At 44.7% G+C, this 13,425-nt stretch overlaps 1 protein-coding gene across 6 annotated transcripts in view; it reads left to right on the top strand.

Annotated features, from left to right (window-relative positions):
• Extl3 (exostosin like glycosyltransferase 3) overlaps nt 1-13,425 on the top strand; it is a 103,385-nt gene that overhangs the window by 49,563 nt on the left and 40,397 nt on the right. For 2 of the 6 annotated variants that reach the window (XM_026398843.2, XM_026398838.2), the window contains exon 1: nt 1,293-2,002. The exons of 2 other annotated variants lie outside the window; for them this stretch is intronic. The gene's annotated coding sequence lies outside the window, so the exon portion shown is untranslated. Of the gene's footprint in view, nt 1-1,292; nt 2,003-3,584; nt 3,650-13,425 lie in introns of those variants that run through there. 2 more of the 6 variants (XM_026398844.2, XM_026398840.2) reach the window with 2 other exon arrangements.

Genomic DNA, 13,425 nt, shown 5'->3' with positions numbered 1-13,425 from the left:
GGAGGGGCAAGAATAGGGTGTGGAGAGGAACAGATGGCAGCCCAAGTCATGTTGTTGTGGACACAGCTTTTAGAAGAAGGAACAGGTGCTGGAGAAGGAGACTGAGGAGCTGCTTGAGAGGAAGGGGGAGGAGCAGGGGAGTGAGCCCCACAGGAGTCTGAGGAGGAGGGGTGCTGGGCAGCATCCAGGGCACCAGTGAATCTGTGGGCTCCCCAAGTTTCAGGTGAATGTCCTTTATCTTCCTTAAGCTTGGCCACGGTAAAATCCAATAAGTCAGTGGTACAAATAAGTCAGCAATGTGTTAAGTTACTCAAATGTACACGATGACTGAGTTCTTCAGGTGGCAGGTATCTGCACTCTCGCCAGTGGAGATGAACCAACACCAACAACACCTGGAAATTCTTCCCCTGACTCTTTGTCCTGTCTCCTCCCACACTGCCAGGCTCCTTCCTGCTGCTGCCACCCACCTCTGGAGGAAAGCCAAGTAGATCACCTATAAACCAAACCAAACTAAAAAAGAGAGAGAACAAAAAGAGACAGTTGGTATTACATGACCAGTAGTTTTCCCATTTTCTTTTTCTGGAATGCTTCTGGTTTTGCACTTTGTTTGTACACGTATGATAGTGGTGGGACTTTAAAAGAGTATGTCTGCATGTAGCAATCAAGGGGAAAGGAGAGGAAGAGGCAGGTGCTAGGAGAAAAAGAAAATAGGAAAGGGGAGAGTAAAGACATCAGGAAAGCAGCAGAAAGGAGCAGGAAGAGGAGGGGCTGATTTGGGGAGGGAGGGGTGAGGAGGGCGCTCTGGGAAAGGGGTTGCTAGGGGTTTTTCAAGTTTCCTTTTGCAAATGGAATCCTAACTCAGACGTTCCCTGTGGGAATCAAATCTGTCTTTCCTGTTTTCTCAGCCTCCCAGCTAAGTATTGGGACTGAGCTCCACTAAGAGGGAGTGGATGGGGTCCGCAGCAGCTGCTGAGCAGTCTCAAGGGTGCAGTTCTCCATAAACAGACCACCCAAGGGCAGGGAGAAGAGCCAACCTGGCCGGGTGTGCCTGGGCTTCCCTGGAAATAGAAGCCCTGTCCTTTGGGGATTAAAATTATGTTTTTAAAAAATGTTGAAGCAAATTTGATTTTAGATTATACGTCAATTACAGATTTTAAAAGATGGTTTTAATTCATCCTGAATTAACAATGGTGACAGGTCTCCCTTTTAGGACTGGTGGAACACCCTCCAACATTCCTTCAGTTGTCCACGGGGTGCTTTGTCCCCATCTCCAAATGTGTACGTAACAGCAGTGTTCCTGGGGGTAGCCACGGTGCACTTTTCGGCTTACAGGGGTTGGCTCTTGAGTTCTTAAACCGTATCTTTTTTATCCTCTTAACCGCATAGTGATGAACCTGCTGTTTTTGCAAAGCCCTGGGATTTTGGCTCAATATCCGCGCAGTTCGGCCTTCCTTGTTCCATATTCGAAGCATTTCTAAAGCGCGGGCCACGCTGGGCACGGCCGCCTGGTTCAGGAAGGCCTTCTGCCCGGGTGGGTTTCTTTTTAGTCGGGGGGTGGGTGACGTGAGTTTCTCCCGACCCTGCAGCAGCGGGGCGCGGCTCCACAGGCCGCCCGCGCCCTCGGCGGAGGGGCTCGGGACCAGCGGGGCGGCGAGCGCAGGACGCGCAGGTCCTGGGCGGGCTCCTTCCTGCCCGCGTGCCCCCCACGCCTCCCACAATCCCCGGCGCCGGCCTCGCGCCCCGGACCCAGCGAGCCCCGTGCGGAGCGGGCGGCCTCGGCGGCCTTCGGACGCCGCCGGAAAGTGGCGAACGCCGCTTCGGCCATTTCCGGCCCGGCAAGCTTCGGCAAGTTCCGCAGTCGCCTGTCGGAAATGGCTGCCCGCCGGCAGAGGGAGCGGGGGATCCGGCGCGGCCTGGGAGGCGCGCGGCCGGCCGCCGGAGCGACTTCTGGGAAGCCGAGTTTCGCGCAGGCGGCGGCGGCTCGTCCCTGACCTGGAAGCCGGTAGGAGTTCGGGCGGCTGGGAGCCCCGGGAGCGGAGGGAGCGCGCGGAAGGGCTGGGGGAGGCCGCGGAGCTGGCCACCATCGCGGGAGAAAAGGGTGCGTGGGAAGGACCTGGGCCGGCGGTGCCTGGAGCCAGCTGCCCGGGCGGCGCAAGGCGTGCAGCTGCGGAGCAGGCCTGCTCCGCGCCTGGGGGCCTGGGCAGCCGCCAGAGGAGGACCGGCGGGTGGCCTGAGTTGGAAGCCTGGCCTCCCCACCCTCGCACGCCCCCACCTCGGGTTCCGTTGCTCGGGACCCACCTCCAGTCCTTCTGGACGCTCGCCAACAGCTGTCCAGCATCACGTGCTAGGTGAAGCCCACCGCCCGCGGTGTCGGTCCGGCTGCTCGCAGGGAGCATCTTCTGTGCACCGGGCGCAACCGGGCCGCCCTTCACCCATTCTCCCCGTGCACACTCTCACCTCTCCCCGGCCCTGCCCCACACACAGCCGAGCTGCCTGCGGCTGCCTTTCCTGGACTCTGTTTACTGGGCTCCTCTCCTTTCCTGATACCCACTTCCTGTCCAAGGCTCCAGGTGCAGCGTTCTTCGCATCTGCAGAGGCTCTGGCGGCTTCGGCTGCACAGCAGGACAGGGCTGCTGAGTGCATGCCTGCGCCCTGGCCCGCGCTGCAGGCGAAAGCCCCGGCCCAAGCCCTTGGAGACCACGCAGGGCTGCCCGCTGCAGCGGAGCGCTGCTTTCTCCCTGCCACACTTGAGCCAGCTGCTGGCTCAGCTCCTTTGGATGCCTATGGCTCTCAGCAGACTGAAATTTGGTGGGCTCCTCCTCGCAGTCTGGAGGTCCTCTTAGTTAGACTCCTTTAGTGGAGGAGGAAAACACCACTAGTCCGGTTTTTTCTTACCCATATGTGATTTATTTAGGAGGCATCTTAAGCACTTCTCGGTACTTTGTCCCCTTCTTCCTCCGATTTAGATAGCTTTTGGAGGAGGGACGCCCCATGTTCTGATTTTGAAAACTCTTCAGTGGTTGCAGTCATGTGGATGGTGCGCAGTTTTCTGTGTTGCTCAACAGTTAGCCTTGCACTCCAATGCCACAGGGTCCTAGGGCCTGGGACAGTGGCACATGGGGCGTTCCTCTTGAGTGAAGCCAGGCGTTGTTCCCAACTTATTTAGCAGGGGGACTTTTAAATATTTACAGATGAAAGAAAAAGCCATTTTCTTAAACTCTTATTTGTTGTGTTAAAAATACCTTATCCTGTAGGAATTCCCTGATCCTTGGCTGTGGAGAGCCTGAGGATTTGTTAATATCTTGAGTGTGAGAAGATGTTTTCTGGAAGAAAGCTAGAATTGTGGATCTTCAGAGTTCCCCATACAGTATATATTTAACAAAGGAAGATGCGAGGGGCATACCTTACGGTATGCTTGACAAGCCTTTCCCTTCATTCCCCACCCCTCAGTTTCCTACAGATAGTGGGGGCTGTTATTAAATATTTGGTCTCATGAGCAAAAAGGCTTCAGTGAACAGGTGAGAGGAAGAAATGGCCTTTCTGAGAGGAGACCCTCCCAAGGATGACTGGAAGCCCTCAGAAGAATGTCTGTGCTAGAGAAAAGTGGTGTCCTTAGGCACCAGTCAGTGGTCCCGTGGAAGGCACTGAGGTAGGTGGTGCAGCAGTGAGGTGGTGGTCCTTGTCCCCCTGGAACTGTGACTGGTTTTCTGGAGGAGGGTTGAAGGCTTTGCTTGAGGGAGATACAGGTATTTGGAGAGAATCTGTGTCTTTGCATACAGTTGGTTCAGAATGAAGGAAGGAATATAAGCCAGGGAACTTTAATGAAGTCCTAAAACTGCCCACTGATTTCTGCTGGAAATTAAGTGTAGGTCAGAAAACTTCTGTTAACATATTTCCTTCCATTTGAATTTTGTTTCCTCTTAATTTTTGGTAGTTGTTTCTTTTGAAAACCTTCAATGATGGGGCAGCTAAACCAAGAAGAAAGGATTTTTCATGTGTTGTAGGTCCCATGAAAATAGCAAAGCTCGGGCAGATGGAATTGAGATCCTCAGGAGAATAGGTGGGCTTGGCTGTAAGTCATTGTGATCCTTTCCTGCCTGAACCCCTCACACACTTGTACATTCCCAGTCTTTCAGGTCTTGGGTGATGAAATTAGTTGGAAGAGAAATGGGATCTATAAAATCTGTAATCTTCCAAGTAGAAGAGGAATAAGAGGAGACTCATTTAGAAACATACCTCTCCTATACCTTGGCCATAATATACAATAGCTATTGCTCAGAGACATCCAAATGACCTATTAAAAACCCCTGGATAGAGATAGAGAGATGAACCATAGTCTATTAAGAGTGCAAGTAGCATATGCATAATATATAGCAGAGCCTGATATATACAGTAATACCTACCTGAAATCCATAGCTAAATGAGCAAGGCTATCTTCCTCTGAAACCACTAAGAAAAAACAGGCAGTGGCTGAAGCTTGCCAGTGCCTGCCCTAGAATAGCACCCCTCTCACACACACCAGACTTGGTGTATCCCTCAGTTTGACTGGTCCGGTGTTTTAGATGGGTCAGTGGTGTTAACAATTAACATCCTGCATGTTTGCTTTGTTTGTCCTTTTCCCTCTTATGCTTTCCTCTCACCCTGTCATCATTTGAGCCCTCCAGTTTCCTTTTTTTCCCCCTTGGTACCAGGGATAAAACCCAGAGGCACTTGAACACTGAGCCACATCCCCAGCCCTTATTGTTTAAAAAATTTTTAAAAGTTGTAGATGGACACACATCTTTCTTTTATTTATTTTTATGTGGTGTTGAGGATTAAACACAGTGCTACTGAGCTACAACCACAGCCCTTTTATTTTTAATTTTTTATTTTGAGACAGGATCTCCTAAAGTTGCTTAGGGCCTCACTAAATTGCTGAGGCTGGCTTTGAACTTGTGATGCTCCTGCCTCAGCCTCCTGAGTGATGGGATTACAGGTGTGCACCACTGCACCTGGCTCCAATTTACTTTTATTTATTTTTACTTTTATGTTTATAACATATGGTTTATTATGTAAATTTAAAACATAAATATCGTGGGCTGGGGATGTGGCTCAAGCGGCAGGGCGCTCGCCTGGCATGCTCGGGGCCCTGGGTTCAATCCTCAGCACCATATAAATGTAAAATAAAGATGTTGTGTCCACCAAAAACTAAAAAAAAAAAAAAATAAATAAAAAAAAATAAAAAAATTCTCTCTCTTAAAAAAAATAATATAAAGTGAGTAGTAGAGTATATGGATCTAATTTACTTTTAAACAATCTTCAACAAATACTTGATATTCTAAAGGAAAAAAAACAGGTTGGGAATATACCCTTAACATGAGTAATAAGAGATAAGACATGTATGATATAAATACATTATGATGGTAGATTATGATAATATCCTCAATTACTGTTTTAAGTTCTTTGACATCCTATAGTCCTTGCACATATTTTTTCTTGCATAGATTTTGATCTGTAAAATCCCTGAAAGATAGGCTAAACTTAAACATATTTCTTTTTTCAAGGGGAAAAGGTAGGTGGGAAAGAAAATTGAGTCTAGGGAGGATTAGGGTATTTGGCCAAGGTCAGATGTAGTAAGTGGCAGACTTCATGAACTGGCCAGTAATATTTACCTGCCTGTGCCTAGCTAAATTCTTTCAGTGATGTCACCTTTCTTGGGCAGCCCATTCCAATTTATAGACCAGGTTCTCGGAGCCTTTTCCTGTGGTTCGTTTCCCTATGAGTGTCACACAGAACAAAAGTGTTTCTATTCCCTGTGGCTGTTCAAGATAGCCACTGTGTTTCACCATGACACAAGTTGCAAACTAGCATGCCTGAATCAAATAAGGCCAGCCCCGTTTACACAAAAGCTTCAATTGTAAGTCAACTTTTAGAAATGGGGAGATTGCACATAAAAAAAAATTACTATTTTTATTTTCTTTGAGAAAAAGAATTTCATTGTACACAGCTCACATTTCTGATGTTGAACAGACTCTTCATTTTGCTAAGTGCCTACTGGCCAACTTTACCTGGCTCCCAGGACCTCCATAGTTGTTGAGGTTGCTGTCTGTTCATAGGTTCTCTATTCCCCATGCTAAGTATTCCTGTTTCTGCCAGCTGTTTCTTATTTGACAGTTTTAAACTCCTCTGCTCTCCATTTACTGTATTAATGGCCCTCTTAAAGTGTGGCTCTCAGTGCAGGCTATAGTGTTCAGTATTCAGTGCTGGCTGACAGTAACCTTCATTCCTTCTCTTCAACACTGTTAAAATAAAATAAAAGGCAAAATAAAAATCAAGGTGGTAGGTTTTTTTTCTAAACAGTCCTATACACTTGACTCACTGAAGTCCTAGCCAACTAAATCACAGTTGTGTTTGCGGACATGTGCTCCTGTTAGGCCAAATCATTTCCATGTAGTTTTGAGATCTAAGTGCTGAACCTTGTCTTTATCTCTGTTAAATTTCCACTGTGTAGAATTCCGGACTGATAAAATTCTTTTGTGTTCTGAGTTTTCTCCTAATCTCCACTTACTCCTCCCAGCATGACTTCCTTTATTTCTGGAGCTGTGAAGTATATGAGCACTTTGTCTTTGAATGGAGAAGATAGTTGATAAGGTCCTAAACCATTATTAATGGATTCATAGGAAGGTTGGGAGCAGAGCTCTAAGAAAAGCATTGTGCTTGAGATTTTGGAAAGGAAATAAGGAGGAGATCTTGGGCATAATAGCCTTGCTGCCTTGAGTTGATGTGTTGGTGGTTCTCCCCTCACCCCATAAAACAAACATACGTGTGTTTTCCGGTTTCCAGGCAGTAATAAGTCAGGTCCTCGAATCTGAAAGCATTTGAGATCATCCAATCTAACTCTTTAATTTACAAGTTCAAAAAAGACCTTGAGTCAAGAAAACAAGGAATTTGAAATTAGGAGCCCTGGTGAATCAGAAAGATGGTGATAATAAAGCCATGGAAAAACTTGAGTCTTAGGGTGGATTCACCTGAGGGTGTAGTGGGATGCTGAGTCCCCTAGCTGGTTTGTGAATGGTTTGTCAAGCTTTGGCCTCAGTTTCTATACCTCATACCTCGTTTAGGGAGGCACAGGGCACTAAATGGTATTGTGTATCTCCATAGTATAAAACAAAAATGATGTTTTCTGGAGAAATCGAAACCTTAAATTCGCTTATACCCTAGGCACTTGAACATCAAGTTGAGAATTCAGGGAAAATGTTAGCAAAATCCATCTGAAGACCTTATTAAAAATTGTTCCTAGGGCTGGGGATGTGGCTCAAGTGGTAGCGCACTCGCCTGGCATGCGTGCGGGCCGGGTTCGATCCTCAGCACCACATACAAACAAAGATGTTGTGTCCGCCGAGAACTAATAAATAAATAAATAAAATTCTCTCTCTCAAAAAAAAAAAAAAAATTGTTCCTACACCTCTTCCCTCATTTATAAAAATGTATTCTCATTTTTAGAAGAGAGAGACAACTATGAAGAATGTAAAAATTCCATAATCTAGAAGTGCCACTGTTGGTTTTTTACTTATATTTGTTTTTCTATACAGAAATATAAACATTTGCATTTTATTTCACTTTTTAAATACTTTTTAATATTTATTTCTTTTAGTTGTACACAATATCTTTTTTTTAATTTATTTTTATGTGGTGCTGAGGATTGAACCCAGGGCTTCACACACACTAGGTGAGCGCTCTACCACTGAGCCACAACCCCAGCCTCAACATTTGCATTCTAAATATTTTGTATCATACTGGATGTATGATTTTGAATCTATATTTTCCCACTTAACATTACATTGTGAACATTTGTCCACTTTATTTTAATTTTTGGACTGGAGATTGGACCCAGGGGCACTTAACTACTGAGCCACATCCTCAGCCCTTTTTTGTATTTTATTTAGAGACAGGGTCTTGCTGAATTGCTTAGGGCCTCATTAAATTGCTGAGGCTGGCTTTGAACTTGCCATTCTCTTGCCTCAGCCTCCTGAGCCTTTGGGATTACATGTGTGTGCTACCACCCCCAGCTCATTTTTCTACTTCATTTAAAATTATTGAAAAGCTTACTGATAGCATGATGACCTTATTAATGATTTTATTTTATTTTATTTTGGTAGTACTGGGGATTGAACCCAGGAGTGTTTTACCACTGAGCTGCATCCCACCCTTTTAAAAACGTTGAGACAGGTTCTTGCCAAATTGCCCAGGCTGGCCTCGAACTTGTGATCCTCCTGCATCAACCTCCCAGTACTGACATTTCTGAAGTTATATTTAGTTTTGCTCCTATTATTGGACATTTAACTTATATGTTACATGTTTTATAAAGAATGCTGAGGTGATTGCATCTTTATATAGGTCTTTGTTACCTAGAAGACATTCCTAGAAAGCAAAAATTTTGCATGCCTGTAATCTCAGGGACTTGGGAAGCTGAGGCAGGAGGATCACAAATTTGAGGCCAGCCATGGCAACTCAGGAAGACCATGTCTCAAAGAACGGGATGTAGCTCAGTAGTAAACTATCCCTCAGTTCAATCCTCACTACCGCCAGAACAAAACAAAAAGCAAAATTGCTGAGTCAAAGATAAGAAAATTTTAGACTTTTGTTAGGAATGGAAGTGACTTTTTAACCTTTACACTAGCTTGGTTCAAAAAGCTCCTGTCACATTGCAGTGGCTGCTAAGTTCCGAACTGTGCTGTCCTTCCTTATCTTTATTTTACTGTTTTAGAGTGAACATTCTTGAAGTTAATTACTTATTTATTTATTAATGAGCCTTAAGATTAATTTCTGTAAGTGGAATTTCAGGGCCAGAGGAGAGGCTTAGTCTCACCACTTTTGATTCACTGCCAAACTGTGCTCTGGGAAGGTGTGCCAATTTTCACGCCCTGCAGCAGAGTGTGGGAATGTTTACCCTGGATTCTGATTAGCACCAGATATTATGATGGGAAAGGTCACAGTATCTTGTTTGAAATGTATATTTCTTTGATTGCTAGGAAGGTTAAACATTTAAATGTGTTTTATAATTTGAACCCTATTTGTGTAACTTCCTCTTGTTTCTTTGGCCACCATTGAACTGCTTTTGTTTCTTCTAACCTGATGACGTTACAAATGCTAAGTCTAAGCGGTTTTTCCTTATAAATACACAGGATCTGTGGATTTTTATGTAGTCAAGTTTGTTGAATTTTTATGGATTCTCTTGCTCTGATTCCTAGAAAAGTGGGGGTGTACTTCAGATGAAATTATATTTTCCTTTTTTTTAGGTTTAATTTATTACAATTCTTAAATCAATTTGGGTTTTATTTTTTAGTTTGGTTTGTCCTGTGGGAAGCTATTTTTTTTTCCCCAAGTAGGTAATTATTACTTATTGAAATATGTAGGTGGTGGTGCTGGGCGATGCAGCATATGCCTCTAATTCCAGCAGCTCGGGAGGCTGAGACAGGAGGATCTCAAGTTTGAGAACAGCCTCAGAAACTTATCAAGGTCCTAACCAAGCAAGACCGTGTCTCAAAAAATGAAAGGTGTTGGGAGTATAACTCAGTGATGCAGTGTCCCAGGTTCGATCCCTGCTACTGAAAAATATACTTATATCTTGTTAGTGAACTTTAAAATAACTGCAGCAAGATTTTTTTTTAATTACAAGAGTAATATGTGCTTATTAAGTAAAACAAATGAAGACAGTGTGTTTTACTGTAAGTAACATGGTAGACAGAAGCAGTGAACAGGCGCTGGGTCGTGCAGATCTGGATTTATGTCTGGTTCAGCTTGCTTGCTGTATCGTCTTTAACAAGTTTTCTTACCTCCACGGTTCACTTCCTCTGCAGTGTAGAAATAGAACCTATCCCCTGTGGCTGATGAGGTGAGATACTGTGTGTGCGGGTATCTGGGGTACAGCCCCTGGAACATAGGAAAGATAAGTGAACAGTCGGCACATGTTTGCCCAGCCCCATCTCCAGGGGTGTGTAATGCAGTCTGCAGACTTCCTGCGGGAATTCAGGTGCAGCTGTTACCTGGTTGTTACCTTGACTCAGACATCATCACTCTGAGTACTGCACTGCCATCAGTTCTTCACTAGACCAATGATTTTGGAGGTAGAAGTGTGTACTTTGCTTTAAGATCAGCTGGAAACATGGTCAAACTCCAGGATCCTTGGTCTCACACTTGGGAAGTCTGATTCAGTAATCCTAGGCTGGATCTGGGGTTTATTTGGGGGGAAAAATGAGTTGTGGTTCTGATTTGTATTTCTAGTTAAAAAGTGGCTGGAAGACAATTGGATTTTAATTTGTGCAAATTTATCTAACTGGTAGGGGAAACAGAGGCAGTGACATAATTTTCAAATTGAGGACCTTATTTTGGGAGTTGAGATTTCTGGGTTCAGGTTTGCTGGTGATGGGTTCGTCAGTACCGGCTCAGTAGTTACTGCCTATGCCCACTTGAGCAGTGGAAGGAAGGCTTATTGCTTATGGAAGAGCTCCTTCTGTGTAGTTTGTGATTGCCTGCTAGTGGCAGATATGGAACACTTCCATCTTAAAAATCTGTTTTGGAGTCCTAAGATACTTGTTTTCCACTTACTAACGTCCCTGCAGTAAGAGTGGCTTGACTCTGTGGTTGTCTGGTGGCATCATGATCTTGACTCTCGGTATGTTAAGGACACAGCCAGCTTCTCAAGCCTGGTTTGGTTTTTAATCACTGATATTGTTTTCCTTATTTTATATCCAGGTTAAGTTTATCTCTAAAAAACATTGCTGTGGTGGTTGTACCGTGGAAACCTGTGCCTCGATGTCCTATAACTTGTGAATGGCCTACATTCAGTTCTTAGAAGTCACTCTTTATCTACAGTTAGCTTCCTGGGGAAGTGCCTTTTGTTTAAACAGTAGGAGAGAAGTCAGAACCTTGACAGTGATAGTCTTGGGGTATTTGCTTTAGTGCTTATTAGCGTACTTCCTGATTTCATGAACTAGGTACTACCTGGCCAGGACAGATAATTTTGTCAGGAAATGATGTACATTTGGGTTGTTAGTATTTAATAACCTAACCTCTGAACTATTGCTTTCTACAATCTTTTTTTTTAATATTTATTTTTTATTTGTAGTTGGACACAATACCTTTGTTTATTTTTATGTGGTGCTGAGGATCGAACCCAGGGCCTTGCACATGTAAGGTGAGCGCTCTACCACTGAGCCACAGCCCCAACCCTTTCTACAATCTTTCTGAAATTATTTCCTATATAGAACGGTCTTCACATTATTTGAAGGGCTTGTGGCAATGACAATAACAACAACAATGTACAAATAATTTTGTAGAACCTGTACCTGGGTTGTGATGGAATTCTGCCTTCTTGATGGGCCAATTTTGGCTTAAATGAGAAAAAGTATTACGTGCACGTGTGTGTAGGTAGCCCCTAGGGTGCACTGGCACAGTATTTGTTCTGACTCAATATTTTCTTGTTTTGTTTAGCAGATAAATACTCTGAATATAGTGCTGGCTTTAAGTTTTGCAGTAGTGTTACCACGTGTTTCAATCGTAATTAATCATTATTCATGGTTACAACGGATCAGTCCAGTGATGGAGAATGTAAAAATGTGTGTGTGCAGCTGTGTTCTTTGAATTAATATCACAGGCATTTTATCATAATGGTTAGGTCATTAAAAGTGTGGACCCTGGAGTCAGTTGCTTGGTTAGAATTCAAGATTTGCCATTTAATATGAATGACCTTGGGAAATTACCTAACCTCTGTATTGTGGTGTCTTCACTCACCAAATAGGAGGAAGAGTGGTATCTCCCTCCCAGGATTTTGTGAGGACTAAGGAGGCCGAGGGGTGTGGTAGGTTGAACCTGCTCACGGTGCGTGTTGGCTGCCTGCACCATGATCGTTGAGGGTGCATTGGAACCCACGTGGGAGGTGTCGAGCTTCTGTCTTTGCCCCTTCTCCCTCCAGACCTTTCCGATGTAAGACGTGATAGCAGCCCACATGAAACCAGAGACTCCCTTCTGGGGTTTCATTTTTTTTTTTTTTTTTGGTATGCAGAAAATTATACAACTATTGACTCTAAAGAACAGTCCCAAACCCACGATAGAAAGTTTCAGTATCAGTTTTAGTATTCAGTATTAGTTTTAAAGGAAGAAAGGTCTAGTTAGAATAGTTGTTCTATCAACTGACTCTTGAAAGGAAGGTCCTGACAGAATCAGGTACTGGTCCTGCTGGCAGTTCAAGGATGGGCTGTTGATAAGGAATGTGAGAGGCAGCCTCCGGGAGGAGGCAGAGGAGGCGCTGGCCTTCTGAGGTGTAGGGTGGGAGGAGGGAAAGGGGAGCAGAGCCACAGACAGAACTCTGAGCAGAACTTTGCCTTCTGGGCCTTTTCAGCGTTCCAGGAACAGGTGGTTTCAGATCCAGAGTTGGACTTCCCATTTATCAGCAGAAAGTTTTGATTGAGGAATGAGGAGAGAGTGCAGAAGCAGGACATCAGCCATGGTGGGAAGGGTTGATTGCTAACTGTACAAATATTCTGGCTTCTTTTTTTGGGGGGAAGGCACCTATGTTGCGACCTTTCCTTGGAGTGGTAGGTGGCCCTGCTGCTGCTGGAACACTGAGGTGCCGGTGCTTCGTTGCTGACCACTGGGAAAGGTGCATCTGAGAGGCCTCCAATTGGCGGAGGCAGGCTAGCTGAAGCTGACTGGCCAGTTGTAGGCAGAAAGACAGAAGAGGACCAAGGACAGACCCACAGGGAACCCTGTGTTTAGGCAGTGGCCGAAAGGAGCCAGAGAAGAGCAGCTGGGGGGAGAGCCGGGGTTGGAAGACTGAAAACCAGAAATACTCACAGTTAACCTAATGAGAGATGGACGGTGGGGGGAGAACGGCAGCGTCTAGGTAGGAGAAGTAAAGGAAGGTGTGAATAAATCAAGAGAATTTTTATGCTTCCAGATAAAGTGAAGTATATCAAAGTAGCACTTTTCAACTTAATACATTCCAGTTGGTTGTGGTGGCACACACCTGTAATCCCAGCTACTTCAAGAGGATGAGGCAGGAGGATCCTGAGTTCAAGGCTAAATTGGGCAGCACAGGGAGCTGCTGTCTGAAGAAAACCAAAACCGAACAAAACTTTACCTACTTAGATGTGATACAGCAGGATTCTTTTTTCATGTTTCTGAATTCTAGTCTCTCATATTTTGTCAAGTAGTTTTTATGTCTGTATTCATGAGATACTTGATAGTTTTCTTTTTTTGGCACTTGGTTTGGTTTTGGCTTCAGGGTAATGCTAGGTTTACAAAGTGAGTCAGGAAGTGTTTTTCCCTTTCGAAGGGGCTGTGTAGAATAAGTGTTTATTTTTCTTTCAAAAGTTAGTAGAATTCCCAGTGAAACTACCTGATGCTGGAGATTTTTTGGGGGGAGGTTAAATTGCAAAGCCAATT

Source organism: Urocitellus parryii, chromosome 14 (assembly GCF_045843805.1).
Source record: "Urocitellus parryii isolate mUroPar1 chromosome 14, mUroPar1.hap1, whole genome shotgun sequence".
NCBI classification, from domain to species: Eukaryota; Metazoa; Chordata; class Mammalia; order Rodentia; family Sciuridae; genus Urocitellus; species Urocitellus parryii.
Note: the sequence above shows the minus strand (reverse complement) of the source record. Positions and strands in the feature narration are given on the sequence as shown.